Raw genomic sequence first — 22,268 nt, 5'->3', positions numbered from 1 at the left:
GGCCTCCACCTGTGCTGATTGAATGAATCTGTGGCAGATGCAATCCCTTCTGGCCGAGCACGTCCCGCACGTAAGGCTGCATTTGGCCGCATGGCATCTTGGGATTTGAATCATGTATCAAATCCCGATGGCAGTGTGATGTACTTTGACTGATTTTCATGCTATGCTCCCATTGTTACACATGCTATGATTGCAGCCGCTTACATACCTGTGAAGAGTCAGTGGTATGTAGGGCTCGATCGATGGCCGACCCTCATGCAGCACAGTAACGTACTTCACCGACGGGCGTGGCGTGCCATTTGTGATTGCAGCCAGTTAGCATCATGACACACAGCCGCACTACATTGATGTAATTGTGAATGCAAGCGTTCACAGAAGCCTTTTCGACGTAATGTTGCAAGTGAGGAATTCGAAGGCCAGCATTTTGGGTTTTGAAGTAGCGGCGAGGATACGCCCACAGGTCTGGCTGGAAATGTAACGTTCTATTGTAGAATGTCCTTGGGACATGGCCCATAACGAGCAGGCAATGAATGATATGAATTGAATGGGATGCGCAACAGCGTAGTGGACGATAAGGCAGGACGTTCCCAAATCCATCTTGCTTCACAACACTACAGATCCGGCCAGGGGCACAGTGGTTTTTGCGGACTGCATTACGCACAGACGCGATGGAAGTTTCACATATTATGTGAGTGAATATTCATGCGTTTTCATTGCGGGATGAGGGAATGATGTGTGGATGCATGGACTGATGATTCCGTTTAGGGTCTGCCATGTACATGGGTTTTTTGATTCACTCCCCTTCCCCTGCGTTATGTGATGCAAGGCTGCCATAGTGGGACATACGTCTATCTGCCCTTGTCGGATCCTCCCTGTCTCGACGCGCCTTCATACACTTGTGTCCAGGCACGTTACTAATCCCATGTCATGGGTTCTATCTTGACGGACGCATGCACAGTAACCGACGTTGACAATGGTGTAATTAGCTCGATTGGTTTCGTTATGATTCGATACTGATTTAGGGGTGTGTATATTCCTTTGGAGTGGGCTAGCATGCATATGGGTGTGGATTTGGTGTGTTGAATGAAGATTGTAATGCATCATGAGTCCCGTAATGCAATCGGTTAATTTGTGTTTCTTTTGGGTGACAGGTATCTCCTGCCCTATTGCAGATGCCATCTCTACGCCACTCCTCCAGATGGTTTTTACTCTCGACTCCTGCAGCTTCGGGTGAATCAGTGGAGCACCATTTCGATCTTATGGGACGATCGCCAATGGGCCACATGCCCTTACGCTGTACTGGTGGCTAGGTGCAACATTTCGGCCTTTCAGCTCGACTAGTGCCTGCCTCATGGGACGGACCTGCGGTTCTTGCCGCTTCCATGTTGCCTTTTGGAACGTTGATGTAGGCCCTGTGTGCCATGATGGTACAGGGCGTCACACAAGTGGAAGCCGGTCAATTATTGCAGATGCAGCCCTCGGTGATGATGGTTGTTTTGGTGGTATTTTGCAAATTGCTGTGGGGCCTTTGTCATTTGGATGTGCATTTAAATTGTATTCCGATATTTGTCGTGTTGCGTTGTTCTTTGCAGGTGATGTGGCGATTTTCGCTTTGTGGCGGTATGTATTGCGTGATGATCTGCATTGTGTTCCGCCTTCTGAGTTGAGTTGTGTGGTACAGTACTGGCCGCGTTTGCCTACGTAGCACAGTATGGTCACGGATAGGGGCTGCCATTGTGACTGTTTACATGATGTGCTGTTCAGGGGCGGGGGATTGGCTTTTGGCCGACTGGTGCCTGTCAGCCAGGTCGATTGGTGGAATGATGGGTTGTTCAGAATGTGGCTGGTCACAGGTGACTGTGTTTGCGTGCGTTTGTTGGAGGGGGACTGGGGTCATGTCCATTGGAATAGCTTCTGTATTGATGCCATCTGTGCCCTGCAGCTCCCATCGGCCCCTCTTGGGATGAGCCTGGCTGCTCAGTCACTCTGCCGACTTGTGTGGTACATGCTTCTGCTGATGGTTGGTTTGTTTACTGGCATGAGTACAGGGCTGGTGCAATCCCCCTCAGGATGCTGTTTTGGATGTTGCCTTGCGCTGGTGGCAGGCGATGGGGGACTACTGTTGTTTTGTGTCATGTGTTCTTGATTTTCATTTTGATGTATTGTACCTTCACATGCCTGTGCTGCGTCAGTACGGCTATGGTGTCATGCCGTACATGGATGCCCACTCACGGGGCGCTTTGAGCCCCTGCATGCTTTTCTACGTTGGCATGCATGGGTGAATTGTGGATTTCACTGGTTGCATAGTGTGAGTACATTGCGCCTGCCAGGAGTTGTGCAATGAGGCCAGGGAGTGGAGTACAGGCACTCAGTGGGCCATTTACGGTTGGTTCGCGTTGCCGTATTTCTCGCCATGGCGGAATGGTACTTTACGACGTGCTTGATGGCGTTCAGTACATGTCCGCTAGGGTCAGAATTCGCGTACCGTTGCGCCATGGCGGTGATTCCGGTTTTGCAAGGCGCGCGTGCGCGTACTTGGTGCAGTTAGCGTTGCCGTTCACTGCGGTGTCGCTAATGGCATCGTAATTTACGGTGACGGGTCATGATCGCAACGAGCGGTGTTCGATGGCGGTATTGCATTTCCGCCATCATTTTTCCATTTCCGCAAGGGTCGTAATGAGGCCCAGTGTGTCTTGCGAAGATCTGAGTTTAGAATTGGGAAAACGTACTAGAATGGCTCAGCGCAGATTTTTTAGGATTTTTCTTGAAAGCCCAACTCTATCTTATTGTGAACCCAAACATTCAAAATGCGGTAGCAGAGAGAGCATCATGACAAGCACGCAACAAATTTAATTGGTATAGAAGTAATGCTGTTCTGCTAAGGAAATGGGGTTCGGTCTCGGTTTCCGCTTTTAATAATCACCTGGAACATGGGTCTAAGATCTTGCGAGATAGTATTTGTACCTTGATTAAATGTTATGCTTTACTGCACCAAGCATTAGTTACTAGTGATGTAGGTACTATTAAAGCACACAAGTGTAGAAGGGTTTTACTAACGATTAGATTGAATGTTTTGGTAACAAGAAATGTTCCTGGGTGTCAGGTTTTGAGAAGGTTCTTTTACCGGTTATTGATTTGCCATAATTTTATTGATTAATGAAGGAAATGGCTTAGGATACATTTTTATTAAAAGTGAAGTTAGGACTTGCACGGATGCAATGTGGCTTTTTATGAATTCTAACAAAGTACTTTTTATTCACGATGTTTGTCAATTTGTTAAAGCTGCTTTTAAAAGATGTGCAAGTGTTATTTGAGAGACTTTCATGTTTTATTGTGGGTGTCGATTGATTGTAACTTATCGTTTCAGCTGTTAATTTTTGTTTCCAAATAAAAAATATGATATATTCCTCGCTATGCTTGGTCACTCCCATAAACTTGTAGGAAACATTTATGCCCCGTCAATTAAACAATTCCCCAATCACCACTTTCTGTAGGATATCATTTTTCATATAAAATATTAAGATAGGTTTCCAAGTTTTATGGGTTAGCTATTAGCTATTATGTCAAAAACATTACCTACATAATTCTGGATGAATGCAGCAGAGATGAATACACAGCAAGTAGTTTTAGTACTGTGAAATTAGATTGCTACTAAGATTTATCTGATTTTTTTAAATAGTGAATCAATTTCATTTATGTAACTTGAGTAAACCATGGGATTGCGCACTAATCAAAAATGACAAATTCTGCCATTTTATAGTTTGAGGCCCAATGAATTACTTGTTTGAGAGTTGACATTGTGAAATCCTTATGTGATCTTTGCATACAGAAAATTCATTTTTTGCAAATGGGTAACCAGTGACGTACGATTTATTTGAAAAATGCCAGGAAGCAGGGCGAAATGCATTCTCACCAGACTACATCATAATGCTATGCATGTCTTAACAAAAAATACATTTGTATTATAATGAACGCTGCTGGTTTTAGGTATTTATTCTTGCACCATTCCTGTCTATATTTATCCATACTTCTTTTGGGGTCATTTTATCAGTAGTGCAACTAGCATGTATCCACATTTATTTACATGAAAAAAACAAGACAATAGTACTTGCATTCCTGTAATGGGAAGCTCAGAGAGCTGTGTTCTTGCACAAGTCAGTGCCTATATAACTGCAGCCATTTAAACAACTTTAAATTGAATTCAATTACTTTTTCAAAATGTATCCTAACTTACTATGCAAAGCCATTGACTAACAATCATTGACTAACAATGATTAACAAAATAAAAACCTAACCAAAAGACATGAATTTCCATTTTTTGTACAAATAAATACTGAAAGGAAATTGAGTGATTTCCAGCTGTATTTAAGGGAGACTTAATTATAATAGCGAGGTAAACCAGAGTCAAGTCTTACTTTCTCAGGTTTGTGAACGAACTCATGTCACAGACAGCACTGTCACGTTTTCTCTCTGAGCAGGAGACAACGAAGCTACTTTGTCGTAATAAATTAAACCTAGGTTTCATGCCCTCGTTTCAGGCCCATACCACTGCTTAACATGTATATGCAAATTCCTGCCACGGTGATAGCTTCTAGAAATTGTTTGCTACCTGCGTGATACATACGGACTAGGTTGGTTTCATGGGGAATCGTCAGGGGAGGATAACGGGAGTAGGATGTTTGCAAATCTATTGACCTGATACATGCAACAAAGAGTTTGCCAGACGAACCAATATTATCTTTAGATTCTGAGAAGGCTTTTGACTGGATTGAATGGGAGTTCCTTTGGGGTACAAAGTCCCCGCTGGTTGGATGAGTTATATTTTAGACTCACTGTGGTGGTGAGGGCAAATATACAATGCCTGGGGGATATATCTGTGTAGGGGCATTTGGCCGGAGAAGCAATCACTTGAGTATAGTTTATTTTCAAAGTATTGGATTTAAATTTTGATATCGATTCTATGTCAAGACCGGAGGCGAGCATTTTGCTTAACGTCTTTATTACTGCTTCCAACAGCATTTTAAATCTTCATTTTTTCTCTTTTTTTTCTGGAGTCAGCTTGAAGTTGCAAACAAGAAAAATATGAACAACGAAAGAGAGAAATTGCAACAAAAAATCCACAAGTCCCATGAGTCCCTGCAACTTGGTAGTCCTGAGCCTCCGTTTCACTGTCCAATCAGGGCTCCTCCTTAGGTACACATCCCTGTTGCCCTAGCTTCTTTCCTCTTCTTTTTTGCTGCAACCAACAGCTAAGTAACCCTATATTACTTGTAACAAGGTTTTCTGTGAATTTATATGTGTCTTAAAATATGTAGCAACAAAATGGCTGTTCTGTGCATCTCAATGGGAAATATCAGATTACAGGAGCAGAAGCTGTGCTCTTGCACCAAGTAGGGCACAGTCCTCTATCCAGGGAGATATGTTCACACCGTAGATATGCTAGCATTATGGAAGGACTTCCCTCAATACAGTAATTTGTTGGCAATATATAGTCACCCAGGCATGTCCAATTGAGGAATCCGAGTCAATCAATCTGTTTCTCATTGATTCACTTTGCCAGCTGACACATGCTTTGAGCTTTAAAGGCTGCAAATAGTCTTAACAAGACAGTTTTCTGGGGTATCCTGCATTACACATCAAACAGAAACAGATGGCCTCCATTTTGTCTAGATTGAGTCCAGCATCCTATTGAAATGTATCAAAGAACCTTTTAAGATTGTCATGTATTCCACATATTTAAGAAATAATTTCAGTTGCATACGATTCTGGTTTGATATAGGAGGTATCCTAGACACATGAACACCTCTTTTGATAATTGATATTATCAATTACCTGCTCATGGGTCTATGAATATGGTAAACAAACGACAGCCTTATCATTCAATATAAAAATTGCAATGCTACCATTGAGACCACTAAAGAAAGGCTTTGAAGGATAAAATAAATGACCCTGAACCTCATTGTATCCTGTTGACACCTTCAATGAACATGATCAAATGTATTCTTAGTCAGATACGTATCTCACAATTATATTTATTTTATTTGTATTCTTCATCATGCGTTTGGCTATTCAGCAAGCCTTAAGCGCATATAAAAACAAGCAGAAACAATATCACCTACAATACAACATTTCAGAGACATGAATAAAAATCAAAATAATACCATAAACATAAAATCATGTGCACTCAGTTAACCCCTCAATATGCCAATATTCCAGTTATAATACAAAATAATTTCAAAGCAATTAAAACAAATCTTTCCAGATATAAAAAGCCTCAGCCGTCATGATCACTGATTGAGCTCTATACAGAGTATTCCAAAATTGATCTAATTCAATCTGGTCCAGATGAGTGACAAAGTTACTATACCCATTAACGTACAATTTTCGTATCTCATATATAAAACCTCTTTCTCCAGCTACATCCATTAGAGGCAACATGTCATTTGCAAGACTTGTTCCTGAAACAGATCTTTGCTGTTTTTAAGTGATTGAAGCTGATCAAAATCAGGCCATGCCCAATTGCACTAATTGTATAAGATCTAAATCCAAATTCAGTAAAAATACAGGCACATATAATCTGGAGTACAAGATGATCTGATCATGTTCCACCAGATGTCTGCATAATCGGAAGGGAGGATTTGATTGTGGTCACGGACCAAAAACAGAAAGAAAGAATGCATGTGAACCAAAGTCTGCAGTAGAAATTCAAGTCTGAAAACATTTTAGCAGAGGAAAACTAGCTCAAGATGGCAACTGTGAAACCTATGTTCTGCATAACCTCAACTTTTGTGAGCAAGGACAGAAAGTGCAAAAATAAACCAAGTACAGAAAAAATAATGTTCTTACTGTACTGACATATCTACGCAGAGTTACATTTCCTGGATAGTTGTTGTAGCTCATGTCCTATCGGGATGGGATCAGTGCACAATGCAGACAGGAATTGAATTAAAAGCAAAACATGTTACCAGGTGCATGCATGAGGCAGACACACCTAGACAGATCCTGCCTCACCCATTATACCAACACAACCCAACCATCAGATGGCAGTTTATCCAATGCCAGCCTTACGGGATCTTAAAAAGAAGGAAGAAGGGTGGCCCTTGTGGAGATCAGGAGACTATGCATTAGGAATAGGGTCACTAAGCTGAGCAAATCAAATGTACTTTGCATTAGATTTAGTACTCCAGCACTGGTATAGTTTACAGATTAAGCAATACATGCCTGAGCCCTTAATTATATGTATGGCAAATATTACAGCTGTTTTCTTTAAGCCTATGGTGCTTATTTTATCCCATCAGCCACAAGTCTTCTGATCATTAGCTTGACCCTTAAAACCTCAGATTCATAGCACATGAGAACATCCATAAGGCAATCTCATCCTTTGGGTGGTACGTAAATCAATGGACACCAATCCTGGTGAACAACACCTATAACTGATTTCTCCAGCATTGGATCTTTTATAGACTCACATGCTTATTGAATATACCCAGAATTGCAAGCAGTAAATACTTGGCAGTGGAGTCCGAGATTGACACCACTTTAACAGGTTTTTCAGCATTGCTTGGCCTACCATCATATTTTCTGAGGCATCTTTGCCCAAGAAGTAATAATATTAGCTGAACACTCTGAGGGACTCAGTGTTGAATGTCTTGTTCATCTGTCTGGCAGTTGTTTGACAGTTTATAACAATGCTTAATGCAATCCAAGTTCCACCTTATGAGAGCGGCTTTACCCATTATCTGTCTTTTCAAAGGACCTCTATAAGATTAGAATAGTTGTAACACCTTTTTAAAGTCCTTAGGTTCTGTTTATTTAATAGTTAAGGCAACACCAAACATCCAGTGAATGAAGACATTTCTCCACTCAGTCAGGTGTTTTATAGAAAACTTGGAGACAAACGTCTTGATTTAAATGACAATACGATTCTATTTTGGGGAAGAATATCGGATGCGTCTTCAACACTGCTTTTTACATAAGAAATTTCAGGTATTCCTCAACCGCTGAGAAGCTTGTATTTCACTTAGTTTTCTGGCGGAAGTTATAGCAACTAAAAATGCTATATTTTAAGTTACACACTTCATCAATGCAGTGTGCATGGGCTCCAAAGGAAGGTACAGGAGCCTGGAAAGGACTACATTCAATTATTCAATTCCCATGTGGGTAGGAGGGGTTGAGTTAAATGGTGGAAATTCCCTGAGCATCCCAGTAATACAATCTTTCACTAAAGAGTTGGCAAACAGTGCAACACTATCATTCTCCCAATGATAATGGGAGAGGTTTGCCAAATGTATTCTTATTGTATCACCTTCTAGGAGCACCATGCTCAGAACCTTTTCCAATTCCTAAAGTTGTCTGGGTTGTAGATGCCTTGAAATGAGCCAGACTGCTTGTGCAATCTTGAGGTAATCAAGAATGTGGATACTCTAGGATCTCGGGAGCCACATTCCTCAGTATTTTCCCTTGAAATCTGGAGAACAGTAAGCTCTGAGAACTATGCGCTTCTCTGCGTACATTGCTAGGAGATCAGAGAACCAAACCGACACGCCCATGTCAGGGATATCATAAACATGGTACAAGACTCTTTCTTTAACATGTGAACAACTGTGTCTAAGATTGGCAGAAGGAGCAATGCATGGAGAACTTTCTGAGTCCAATTCACTGCAAAAGCATTCTGCACTGACACACTGTGGCAACCAGAATGTAGACTGAAATTCCTGGTATCATTTTGTTGCAAAAATGCCAATTTCGTGCCTTCCCCAACACTGAAAAAACAAAATCCACTTTTCCAGTTCCCGTTAGTGAGTTTGCTAATTTAATGTGCTCATGTGGTACGCAAGCGAGTTCTGAACACCTTGAAGATGTTCTGCAAACACTGAAACAGCCCATGCCCAAATCAACTACGCTTTCAGTTCTTGGACAGACTGAGAGCCCCCTACTTATTTATATAATGCATGCTTGTAGAGGTCTATTTTTGGCACATTTATTTGCAAATTGTCCTAGAAAGGCTGGCAATGCTAGTATACTTGCCCTCATTTCAAGAGGCTGTAGAAACGTCTCTGTATCAAACCATAGTCCTGTGAAATGGAGGGTTTCCTGGTGCATTGTCCACACTTCTAGTAAGATCTCGGTCACTGAAGAAACTTCTGCTTTTGGTTTCTGCAGGAGCATGCCTGTTAAACTGTTTCACCTTATTCACCAGCCTGAGTTTTCCTTCGTTCCCTGCGTATCTTCTGATATTTGTCGCCATTACAGCTCATCTTTTCAGTCTTCTTAAAGCGATTCTAAGCATGCAAGAAGGCATGACACCTAATAAGATTTCACTTTCCGAGTGTGATCCAGTTTGCCATGTCCATTATTGCAGGCCCTCCGCGTTCGTCAGGCATTCCCAAGTTGCACAATTTTTCTCTGTTTGCCATCAAACCTAATTCTTGAAACAAGTGAACTGTGTGCCGTAATGCTTCTTTGAGACCATGTCTGCTGCAATCCCAAAGCAGTCAATCGCTGAGGTTAGAGTTACAAGAAAACCTCCCTTCTAAACTAAGCAGTTACGGAAACAAGTTTTTTTTGTAAATACCTTAGTTGCTGACCTTAGGCTGAAAGGCAATCTGAATTGTCAATGGTCCAAACCAAAGAGTAATCCAGTATTTCCATTTATCCTTGTGAATCCAGAAATGCAAGTAAGCATCCTGAAGTTCTAGGTAGCAAAAGTAGTCTCCAGGTTCCACATGTGGAATGTCATCCGCTAATATTAGCATGCTGAATGCTATACGTTTTATGAATTTGTTTAGATACCGAATAATCGGTTTAACACCTTTAAGGGTTCATAACTAGGAAGTAGTGAGTATACTTGCATTCCATTTTCTGACCACTGTACTCTTTCCACTGCTTTCTTTTCCTTAGTTGCAATTACTTCTTCCCTTACCAGTTTAATGCCTATATAGAATTGAAGGATTGCTTGCGGGGATGCCAGGGCTCAGGGTTTTTTTCATGATATCCGAAAGATGACCTTGTTGTAGAATGTCGAGAACCTACTTGTCCGTGTTATCTGCTTCCATCTCGAAGCAAAATGGGATACGTTTCCTACGGATTACATTTGGGGAGGTTTGGAAATGGGAGAGTCAGGCTCTTTTTGAGTGACGTTGTATTCCTCCACTATGCAGCCTGTGGATTTCTGTAGGACTGATGATCTTGCTGGGATTGTCAGTGTTGAGAGTATTTGGGCTGGAAATAAGGCTGCTAAAATGTGTACTGGGTAGCGTGTAATGGGCTGCATATTGCCAACCTCTACCATGAAAGGAAAGTGTGTGATGGTTCATTATGGACCCAAAATATTTACCCGTCTTCGCATAGGTTTTCACCCCCATTAGCATGTTGACGACAGCTTTACACAAGAAGTTGCTTTCTATTCAACAGGCAGTCAAAAATCTAGTCTGGACATAAATACTGAAGTCAGTATTTCTTAATGCCTGCTTTTTCAATACTTTGCCTTTACAGATATTGTGAAAGCCAGTATCTGCAAGGGAGTAAGTAGACAGGCTTTGCCCGCTGCATTTTCTTGGGCATAGTTTCAAAATTCTCAGGTTCACCATGACACTGTGGAAGGCGCACAAGCTTGACCACTGCTGGGCCAAAGACAGTCATTGTGCCCCATTAGAAGGTTGTCGGTCCGGTAACAATGGTACCGGTAAACTTGCTGGTACCGTTGTTACCGGACCGGCAAACTATGAGTTCTGCTTGTGGGTGCCTTCCTGCCCACCTGGTCTGACCTGGCGGGCGTACCGGCACCCGCGAGCTGAGCATATCAGATGCATCGGCACCATTCTGAATGCATTTTTTTCTGGCGCCTGCGAATGGGCGATCCGACGGGGTCGTAATGACCCGGTAAAAGGCAATTTGCGGGTGCCAGAAAAAAATTATACCGGCACGGCTACGACCGGTATTGTAATGAGTCCCATTGTGTCCTTAAGCATTTAGCCCAGAAACACAAGCTTAGGGTTTGGTCAATCATAAATAAAAATATCTTTTGGGGGTAACACTGACATTAATGAGGATTCCCCACCCAAAGAAACCAAGTTCAGTTTGCTCATTAGTCAGGGGGCTTTTCTAAACTTAGCAAATTCAGATTTCCGATAGACAACGCCTCCCAAACGATGTTGGGGGGCATACAGAAGTAAATGGGCATTGCCATCTGTGTTTTCTTGGGCATGGTTTTACAATGCCCAAGAACACCATGAGGTGAATAAACGCCAAACAAATTTCCTGGCATGGATGAACACCTTTCTCCAGCCATCTCTCCGTTTGGCGCTACACCCCATAGAATACAGTCGAGTCCTACGATAAATCCATCCAAATTTTACATATAGCTCCTCCAACTTGTCCTTTTTATGCCTTCCTGAGCATTCTTGCTAAGTTCTCCATCTTTCGAGAGTACTTGTCTGGTGGTGCCGATTTCACCATGACAGGATTGGAGGATGATCTCCTTGCCGCTGCCACCATAGACTTTAGTGATGATGTAAACACATCGGAGCATTATCTCTTTCCTTATACCGCTTGTCCTTTCTTAAAAGGTGCATGCAAAGTATGGGTCAGAGTTTTGAAAATATTTTCCTCTCTTTCAGGCACATTTTGGACTATAGGAGTAGCAAAGGTTCACTTCTCTAGAGCAAATAGATACCCTCTTCAGTTTGCTGCTCCACCTATAAACAAAAGATGTCTGTGACCCTTTACACTAGAGATACATAAGACATTTAATCCATAAAAGGCATGCCATGGCACTGATATTGGCATATCTGTAGGTGCAACATAATTCTTCCAAGGATAATCTTGCTGATGGAGTACCAGATCATCCTCCAACTGACACACATCTTTTAGCCTGTAAGGATGTGTGTTTTGAACATTCTCATAACATGCCCCTTCCTCCCAAGGAGAGATTTCCCTATTTTCCAAGTCTATGACAGGAGCTACTTGGAATATGAATGGGCTATTTCCTAGCCTCAACGTTCACTAAAAAGGCTTTCATTGAGGCTCTGAAGTGATCATTATGGAAGCAAGTAAGTCTGCTTTCTCCCTTTTCTTCGTAAGTTCTTTTTTCCTTCTTCTACCTAGATGTCTTCTTATCCAGCTGCCTTTGCTTCCGTTACTCATTTTCACTTTATTTGGCTCTCTCTGGGAGCTTCCTTAAAATACTTGGAACATTTTCTATCCTTTTTGCTGTAGCATCTTATCTTACGGCATTGAATCTCTTGGTTCTAGTGGCAGCCTACCCACCATTGCACTCGACATTGGACGCACCGACAAAGTCTTCAACTTTGAAGCCAATGCTGTCATTACTGTCTCTGACATGAAGTCCTGACAATATCTTCGGCATTATGCGCTGTGATGTTGAGCGCTTGGATGCCAAATATACTGACTTCATAGCCTTAGAAGCTGGTTTTTTCAAAACTGACACAGAACAAACAGATGGCAAAGAGAACAGATGTATGTGTTCCAATGACAATGCTTCACCCACCAGTGACAATGCAGACATTGCGCCAGTTGTGCTCGCGGAACCCTTATCTATGCTTTTACTTGACAAAGTCTAAGGGTGTTTGGGATGTAACGGTCTCTAGCTCACTTCTCCAATGTTTTAAGTTTTTTCTCTGGCATTTCTGTCCCTTCTTGTTCTGACTCCCCATTAAGTACCCTCATTGCACTTTCTTTGCGGGCCCTCACTGAAAATCTTTGACAAATTTTGCAGCCAGGTACATCGTGTTTAAGATATTGCGCCTCATTAAGAGTTTGGCGCTAGCCGTGCCGGAAAAACCGGCAGGCTGCCGCCGGACCCATAATACCATTCCGCCTCCGTGATTGCCGGAATCACCGGGGCATTACAACCCCGGTGTCCCAGTAATTCCGGAGGCGGAATTCTGTAAATACCCATTCCCATGGAGTTTCATAGGACTCCATGGGGATCATGGAAACACCGGTTCCGTCTATGACAGAGCCTGTGTTTCCATATCCGCCTGCAGGACTCTGAATCAGCCGGTCCGGAAACAACAGTGGCAGTGGTTTTACCGCCACCGTTCTTTCCGGACCGGCAGGGTCGTAATGAGGCCCATAGATAGTATACACAGTCAGTATGGGAATCTACCTCTACTACAGGGCTTGAAAAGTCTCTTCTTCCTCTTTCCTGACATCTCTAACTAGAGATTAAACGCTCCCAGCATGAAGTGCCCAAAAGAGTAAACAAAGCATTTATTTCCCAAAAGAAAATTCTTCTAGAACAAAGCTCTGAAGGGGTCTCCCTGCACCTAAAAATGCAATTAAAATCTGAGTTGTAAGGTGTTAGAGATGGAGTTAATCGATCAGCAGAATTGGTGTCTCGTGGGATAAAACAAGCCTTATGGGACTTTTGTAAAATATCTCAATGTTTGCCACACGCAATGAAGGGGTCATGTTTATTGCTATGTGTATTTTCTTTGGGGTATCTCGTCATGATGTTGAGAATATTCAGTAAGCAGGTCAATCTATAAAAGATCCAATGCTGGAGAACTTGTTCTTCCTCATATGTCTCATTCCCCCATACATACTTATGAGAGATTTCGAAGCACGCTCAGAAATATTATTGTCCCGAGGGTTCGTGCATATGTTTTTAAGCATACGTTGATCGATCATACAAACATTACCTATGAACCTTACCGTAGTTTTCCTCATTTTTACACATGTGCAATCAGGTAGCAGGGCGTGGCCATCTTGTGCTAATCTTATCCGTTGACGCATCGCTCTAAGGTGAACTGCCCTGGCAGCACTAAATCATATCCCCCTCCCCTGAGGCTAAGATCACTAGACGCCTGCCGCCCATTTCACAACGCCAATGCACGTCTTGTGTCAACATTCTCTGCGCATCAGCTAATGACGTGTCTCCATGGAAATGGCAGGACGCCTCTTTCCTCACTAAGTATAAACAGAATGCTTCTCATCAGATAACATCAGATTTGCTTTTCCAATCCTTTCACCGTCTTTTTTTTTTAGTATTCTGTGCCTCGTTTCTGTGCTCTGGTCAGCTACCTTCATTGCTCGTATTCTGTGAGAACAGATACTAGTACTATCATTACTATCTATTTTTATTTTGTCCCATAATTGCAACAATACAGCCCTACCAGTACGAGCCGAAGTATTCAGAGGCGGTATTACTCGAAAGTGAAAGATGCAGAAACAATGGGGCTTCGGACGACAGTTGGGAGGACGAGTCAACAGATCAAGAGCCTGAGCCTAGTCGCATGGACGACGTCTCCACCTGGTATACCTGCAATCGGTGCATGGTAATGCCAACCGAGGAGGAGAACTGCTGCTGCCGAGAAAACTCTGGATGCTTGTCCTACATATCGGAAGGCGAGACACGGCCGCAATGCGTTACCGAGCTGCATGACTTCAGGGCAGCCTGCCTAACACGGTCCGTGTTGAGGATTATGATGGTGCTTATGCACGAACTTCGCGCAACAGTTCGCCCTCGCAATCCAAGTAACGAGTAAGTGTACGCTAGTTGTGATGTCACTTAGGGCACTAACATTTCATGGTTGTCTCTTATATTGTCGTAACTTTGATCTATCACTGCCAAATGAATGTAGTCTTGCAATTCTATACATCACTCGCGATTTGACAAGTAATACCCGCCTGTGTCGTTGGTGCCATTAGAAACACATTCCCCAGTGACAGCGGTCAGTACAGAAGATTTTCCCATACTGTGCTGCAACCCGAATTTTATAATGTGTAGTACATTTGTGCCATCAAAATCAGCAACAACAAAATAAAATACAACTGAACTTTTATGAATGGTTGTTTCAATTATTCAGTGAATCAAGTGCGTCTCCATTCATCAGTGTTCCGGCCCTTTCCTGCATGCCTCTTGACCGCCCCCACACCCTTCCCTATCAATGACTGTTAGTACCTGTGGCCCTGCCCTTCCAAGGTGGCTGGCAGGCTGGGAACGGCCAAGATGCAACACACCATGTACACTTCAAAAGATATCTTACGTGCCGGGTCCATTGTTCACATGACCTCCCCAGACACAGTGTCTCCAAGAAGGCTCCCCTCAAGCAGACCCTGCCCCTGCAATCCACATAGTGTGTCTCTCCTTTCAGCAGTGTTCCGGGCCTTGTCTGCACGCATCATGCCCATCCATCCCCCCACCAGAATCAACGGCAGTTCGCACCAGTGGATGTGCGCTGCCAAAGGGGGCTGGCAGGGGTGGGAACGGACTAGGTGCCAAACACCATGTACACTTCAAAGGTATCTTACGCGCAGGGGCCATTGATCGATCCCGTATCTGCAGCTTGCACTTTACCACGAATATGTACGACCAATCGAAGTACACAAAGAAGCATCGACTTAGAATGTCTTGTAAATTGCTTTCAAATGCAATTCCAACTCTATTCATGCACACGCTGCCTCAGGTGAGTCACGGTTCATGATTTAGCTGTAGGCCTTGGGGTAGTGAACAGGTAACTACATGGACGGATTGGTGTTTTAGGTGTAAATGTCCCTTATAATACTTTTCATTTTTACAAGATTGTATTGCTTTATAACTAAATCCCATGTTGCCATAGTGCCCTTGGAAATAAGCCTAATCTTTTTGTAATCCGTTGCTTTACATGTCAATTTTTTTAGGTTAGCATTTCTAATTCAAATCTAATTTTCCCTTTAAAACTCCATGACAATGCGCTGAATATGAAGGAGCAAGATTCTGCATCCATGTCTTTCCCGGACTCAACAATGAGCGCGTATAAGGCAGTTTTATTTCGCTATTCAGTTCCGGAAATGTATTATTCATGGGATTAGAGATGATTTGATAACGTTTACGTATCCTGTCGTTTGTTTACATAGTTGTTCATTTATGGGTTTTTATTGATATGTACCATTGTCTGCATCCCATTGGGTGGGTTCAATTTCACTTTTTTCATCCATACTAAAACAGGTACTGTGTTACAGGGTGATGCTGGTACCTCTACTACAATTACATCATCCTTTGAAGCTGATCCAGAGCCCGAGGTATGCGTAATCACAGTTCCCTTGAATGAAAGAAAGTATATTGTACATCTGATACTATTAGACAGTGACATTATTATAAACAAGCATCTTTTGCAAAACGCTTGAGTGCAACATTACAATCAGTGGGTTTCGCACAGTGATCTTTGATCGAGTACACTAGCCATCAATCAGGTGAAATTTGAAATGTACATTTTGACTAAATGACGTACACAGTGTACGAGGGTACCTATGTAAGCCAAGTGTGCGAGGAAATAATTTGATTTCAAATACGATTGACTTATTTTTAATCAATATTCTATTATAGGCATGTATACAAGATCAGGAAATAGAAGAGGAGTCACGGGGATCCAAGGTGGTGGACCAACTGGCTGGTGCAGTCGTTACAGTGAAGAACACGGTTTCACCGAAAATCAAGAAAGCAAGGGTAGCTAACAAACAATTGCGATTACAAAAAGTGTTTTGGGCTGGTACCTTCATAAAATACTTTTTAAAATCTAAAGTGCTATATACTGTATGTTGGTTTTACATTGAACAGGTTTTTACAACCCCTCTCCTAGAGGCCCAAAAGTAAACTAACTATGATGACACAGACAGCTACTGCTGCTTGCCAAACTGATTTCAGCATGGAGCAACTAATATTTGAGGCGCAGCGTGTTCAAATCAATAAGCTGACTCGAGTCGCTTATGCCCAATGACCAAAAAATGATTTGAATGTGATCGGCCGAGCGAGAAAAGTGTTGTTGGACCATTGCTACAATGCGAGAACTCCACAAGATGATGAAACTGAATACAATGATGATGCTTTTGAATTACTCGACACAAACAAAAAAGGGCCACCCAACAAACAATCGACATTGATGTTTTCTCCGATTTGTGTTCAAACAACACTAGCTGAAATAACAGAGACTGAAGCCTCAACACAACTGACCGAGGAACTTGCCAACGATTTCGACTACAGTGTGTCCTGTTCGGCCGATATGTCCACCACAGTGAGTAACAAACCAAATTCATGCAGGACGATAGTCGAATACAGGAGCCCAAATACAATGTATTCGACAGCTGCCTGGTGGAGATTATACTGATGCTGAAATGTGTCCATCCAGTGAGAGGGGAAGTATGCGGGAAGCCATTGTTGAATGTGACTCGTGTATCACAAGGCACTAACTTGAAAATGCAAGCCACCTGTGATCTGCTCCATGCAAAATGTTCATGGTCCGCTCAACCGATGCTGGGGAAAGTGGCAGCTGGAAATCTACTGTGTGCAGTAGCTGTACTTTTCAGTGGCTATACTATTAATAAGTTGTCCAGTTTCTGTCAATTTGTGTAACTCCAGTTCCTTTCTAAAACGCAGTGCTACAAATATCAACGTCAATATTTATTCCCTACCATTAGTGAAGCTTGGAAAATTGAACAAATATCAATTGAAAGGACATTCTGTGACAAACGGTTCAGGCTAGCGGGCAATGAACAGTGTGACAGCCCTGGATTTTATGCAAAGTACTGCACATACCACTTTCAGGACATGGAAACTAAAATAATTGTGAGTTCGGTGGTCGTGCAGGTGTCCGAATGTAAATCCTCAGTGGCCATGGAGAAACATGGTTTCATCAAATCTCTGGAAGATCACAAATCGAGGGGAATGCAAATAGACCTCATAGCCACGGACAGACATGTTTCAATAGCCAAGACCAGGAGAGAGCAGTTTCCAAATATTTGCTATCAATTTGATGTATGGCACGTTTCCAAATCAATCAATAAAAATATCTCAGCTGCTGGAAAAAAAAAAAAAAGGTTCAGAAAATATTTTACAGTGGTCCCAGTCTTTCAGCAACCATCTTTGGTGGAGCTCCAAAAGTTGTGGTGGGTCTGTGGAAATTCTACTAGAAAAATGGCGGTCACTAATGCACCACTGTTCCAACGTTCACTCTTGGAAAGAAAACCAACATTTCCACCAATGTGCACATGGACCTTTGTCGGAGGAGCAGGAACGCAAGAAGAAGTGGTTGATTCCATCTTCACCTCCACACAAAGCTCTTGAGAAGATCATGTTTGATAAAACTCTATCAAGAGATCTGAAGGGACTCACAGAATTCTGTCACACGGGAGATTTGTGGTGTTCCACAATATGTGCCTAAAGTACAGGCCCAAGAGATTGCATTTCAGCATAGACAGGATATAATAGGACATTACTAGCGGTATTAGCGCATAACGAGAATGTAGGGTGTGAACAATCGAGGACTGCAGGAAACTTTGGGATGCTTCATTACACAATGGCCTTTACGAAAAGAAGCAAAAAATGGGTGGTCAAGCCAATATACCAGGAAATGGAATTCGATTTTGTGAAAGATCTTATTATGACTGTCTTGGACATACATACTCATGGAATCGCACACGATTTTGTTCCGTGGACACATACATTGCCACAAAACATTTTAAACGTGCCCTGCCAACCAAAAGCAGAGCTCGTGGAACAGTTCTCTTCCCAGTTCAAATGATTAGGAGCTATTTATTTGTTCTTCAATGTTTAAATAAAGTGTCCAAATAAAGCATCCAATTTGTCTTTTGAAATCTCTCCTCTGTCTATTTTTTGCAAGAAGTGCCTTTTGGAGAATGACAGTGTAACACTGTGCTTTCACACTTCCAAGTTTCATCAAGCTCTTGTGGGTCCTTCCCTGATCGTGGGAGGGTCAGATGGATATCAGCATGAAAGCAACTTTGGAGTTCTGCAGTTGCCTTACCAAACACTTGCCCAAATAGCTGAATAAATACGCGTCCCACAAAAGGAATGAGACCTAGGCTAGATAAGATACTTGGCATGCAAGAACTACTGACTGGAAGCAATACAGCGCATCAAAGGGGTTTGTTGGTGAGAAATAGGTGCATTCTGACCTATATATCCATGGGGACATGTGTTAGTGGTCATTGCTAATGTAAGGAAGGAGTGGGTCGGTTGAGCCCCCCCATACATTCTACGCAAAAGGGACCACTTGCTCTTGCACTCGTGGGGGACACCTCCTTTGCCCTTCTGCAGCCATGGGGAAGAAGGCCCCGACATAAGCAGAGGTAGGGCTATTGCTAGACACACTGACTCCATTTTGTGTACCCTCGACTCAAACTTTGGACTAGGCTGCATTCTGGCATTGCGAAGTCTCGCCTCCCCTTAGCAGCACCGCGCACAACGAGCATTGATAGCCCCCACCTTTTTCCTGCTGCGCCTCCCAAGTCCCTTTCTGATGGATGCGCTGAGACAAGATGTTGCGAGCAAAGAATGTATTAATTTCATTCTTCCTCTGAGCTCACTGTCCTGTGTGTGACCGGGCCAAACCATGGGACCATTGAGATTTGTTCATCCACCTCAACAAATCTGCTGTTGCACCTCTCACCCCTGCTGCTGGAGAATTACTGCTAGTGCCCCTCCAAAGCTATGCTTTTGATGTACCAGGAGTGTGACCCTTCCTTCTGACCACCCCAGAGTGCCTCCTAATAAAACAAGACCTCAGTCACAGTATATTCTGTCCTAAACTAACATGTGTCACTCCACCCCCTGTCGGCTATCAATCCCGACCCCTGCAGTTTACCTCAGGGGCAAGACCACCACACCCTTCACCTCGCTAGTGACCCAAAGTGGGATAATACAAACGCACGTGTGCAATGTATAGGCCTCTAATATATACTTACAAGGTCTAGTGATGATCATTATTTAATGCATGTCTAGGATAAGTGTGGAGATCAGTGTGGGGAGTGAGCGCCTTCACTATCGGATGTCTCATCACAGGGGCCGATCTTTGATTTGCAGCCCTCGGAGTCTTACGATTTCAAACGCAGTGGAGGTAGGTGTCAGCATTACCAGAATATATGACCAATACAGAATAGGTATATGGGAGGTGAGGTTGAAGTGGTGCAGGGTTAGGGTCTGGAAACCAGATGCGTTCAAAAAGAACTGGGGTCGTGGGTTCAGGGGACCGCGTCCTGGCAGGAGGGGGTTGCAGCAGGGCTTGCTCTGACATTCTCGTATGAGCACATTTTGTCAGGGTTCAAGACTCGCTCCTTGCGAAAAATGTTTACGTGATTTGCCGTGTGAACAGGAGATGGGCTGAGCTGACAGATGGTGTGGGCTGGCTGTGGGAGTTGCTGGGAGAGTGCAAAGTTCTCCAGAGGAACATTATAAATTAGGCATTTGGAAGTAAACTGTTTTCATTAAAAAAAGTTAATCACTAGAAATTTCACGCGGCATTGGTGGATGGTAGCAAACAATTCATTTGTTTTTCTAAAATATTTCTAATGCCACTATGTCTGAAGGGAAATTCGCTCCCATTCCGAGTGAAGGTCAGCGCCTTTGAATTTTGTTTGTGAGCTGAGCAAACCCACGCATCATACACAGTATAAGGTTCAATTGTTTTTCGACCTTGGAAGAAAGGGAGGATTCCAAAAGGAATGAATGAAGGGTGGGGTGAAATACCGTCAAATATGATAAGGTTCACCATTCCAAAACTGGACAACGGAACATGTAATTTCATTTTATGAAAATTCGTTGATCTGATCGGAGTCTCTGCGTTACGCTGAGAGAATGGAAATGCCAGAATATTATATACGTTTTCCTGTAGATGATTTTTTAGACGAACGAGTAAAGGTTTCATTAGCCGACTGCTATTGCTGGCTTACATTGTACTTGTTGTTCTTTGTGGCATATTGCAACGACACGAGAAAACAACCTGTACGTGTACTTGTCTTTGTCCCGGGCACATTGGCAGTCCAGCATCGAAATGCATGTAGTCCACATCTGGGTTACCCCAGGAACCACAAACGCCAAATTCTACGCTAATATTTAGTTAAAATGCCGTCTATGTGTTCTTCGAATTGTAGCGTCAGCTTCCGCATCCCATCGCGAGCTAAACATACTCCAGAGCACTAACATCTCAAGCAAATTGTAGACTACTTTCCACAATGTTTTCTCTGTGTTCATCATTAGTTTTCACACATTGCAGAATTAATGGGTAAAATGATCAATTATAATAAAGAATGGCTACTGAGACACATTTCTGTTATGTTTTCCAAACAGCTACATCCTGCCTTTCTGCGATTGTCATCGATTCCAGATACCAATTGATGGCTTCTTTAACAGGCAGCTGCAGATACACTAAATGGCTGGATCACCATGACGCTGTGTTGGGACGATCGCCACGGGCCGACATGCCCTTACGCGGTACCAGCGATAAGGAGCAACCTCACAATTTACGGTGGCCTAGCGCCAAGCTGATGCGGAAGCCTTGCGATTCACATTGCGTCCAATGCGCTTCTTATACCCAAAAGGAACACCGTGTTACTCACTATAAACATTTGTGGATCAGGAACAGAGAAGAAAATTACCCATTTGCTTGAATATGGCAATCACCGGATGTTCTCGGGGCGTTTATTGTGAAATAAAAAGTACTTTACCTAAATTGTAGAGTTTTGCTATTTCCTTTAAAAGTATAGTTTTATATTCAAAATTGGGATGTGCTGTGTTGTGAGATGTGCGGATATTTCGGGTTCTGCGTCAACTTACGTTAACAAGTAGGTGATGACTGGGCGCGTTTGGCTACGCTGCTCAGTAACGTCATGGAGATAGGCGGAGAATATCACTAAGTTTGGTGATGTCAGCCTCAGGGGTGGGGGATACGATTTAGTGCCGCCAGGGAGGTTCACCTTAGGCCGGTGCAGCAACAGATAAGATTAGCACAAGATGGCCACGCCCTGCTGCCTGATTTTGCATGTTTAAAAATGAGGAAAACTACAGTAAGGTGGATAGGAAATGTTTGTACGATCGATCAACGTATGCTTAAAAACACATGCCCGAACCCTCGGGACAATAATATTTTTGAGCACACCATTCCTTTAAGAAACCAGTACGAAAACTTAGTCCATTTACTGGGCTTTACTGTATCTGGTGGTTGGCTTTCTATATGCTTTCATCACTTCCGTGTTCCTATAGAGGGGAGCTAGATCTCCCCAAATTGTCTTCAGGTGCCAGGCTAAGAAGTTCAGAGTCTTGGGAAGTGTGAAGGACAATTCCCTGTATGGTCACAGAAGATTACGCTCCAGTGGTAACAGCATAGGGCGGCTGCCGATAAGGCTAGAGCATACAAGTCAAAATCTGTTTGGGCAATGGGGGACTGCCAGGATAATGTGGCACCCATAGCTGTTCATGACCTTGTCAATCAGCTTCAGAATCAGAGTAAGATGAGGAAAGGCAGAGACTGTAT

The 22,268-nt window shown here is 43.0% G+C and overlaps 1 protein-coding gene across 7 annotated transcripts in view; it reads right to left on the bottom strand.

The window, feature by feature from the left end:
- The window catches only part of ATP11A (ATPase phospholipid transporting 11A), a 2,308,865-nt gene that overhangs the window by 485,058 nt on the left and 1,801,539 nt on the right, over positions 1-22,268 (bottom strand). The window lies entirely within an intron of this gene.

This window comes from Ambystoma mexicanum, chromosome 7p (assembly GCF_040938575.1).
Source record: "Ambystoma mexicanum isolate Mex_15411 chromosome 7p, UKY_AmexF1_1, whole genome shotgun sequence".
Classification (NCBI taxonomy): Eukaryota; Metazoa; Chordata; class Amphibia; order Caudata; family Ambystomatidae; genus Ambystoma; species Ambystoma mexicanum.
Note: the sequence above shows the minus strand (reverse complement) of the source record. Positions and strands in the feature narration are given on the sequence as shown.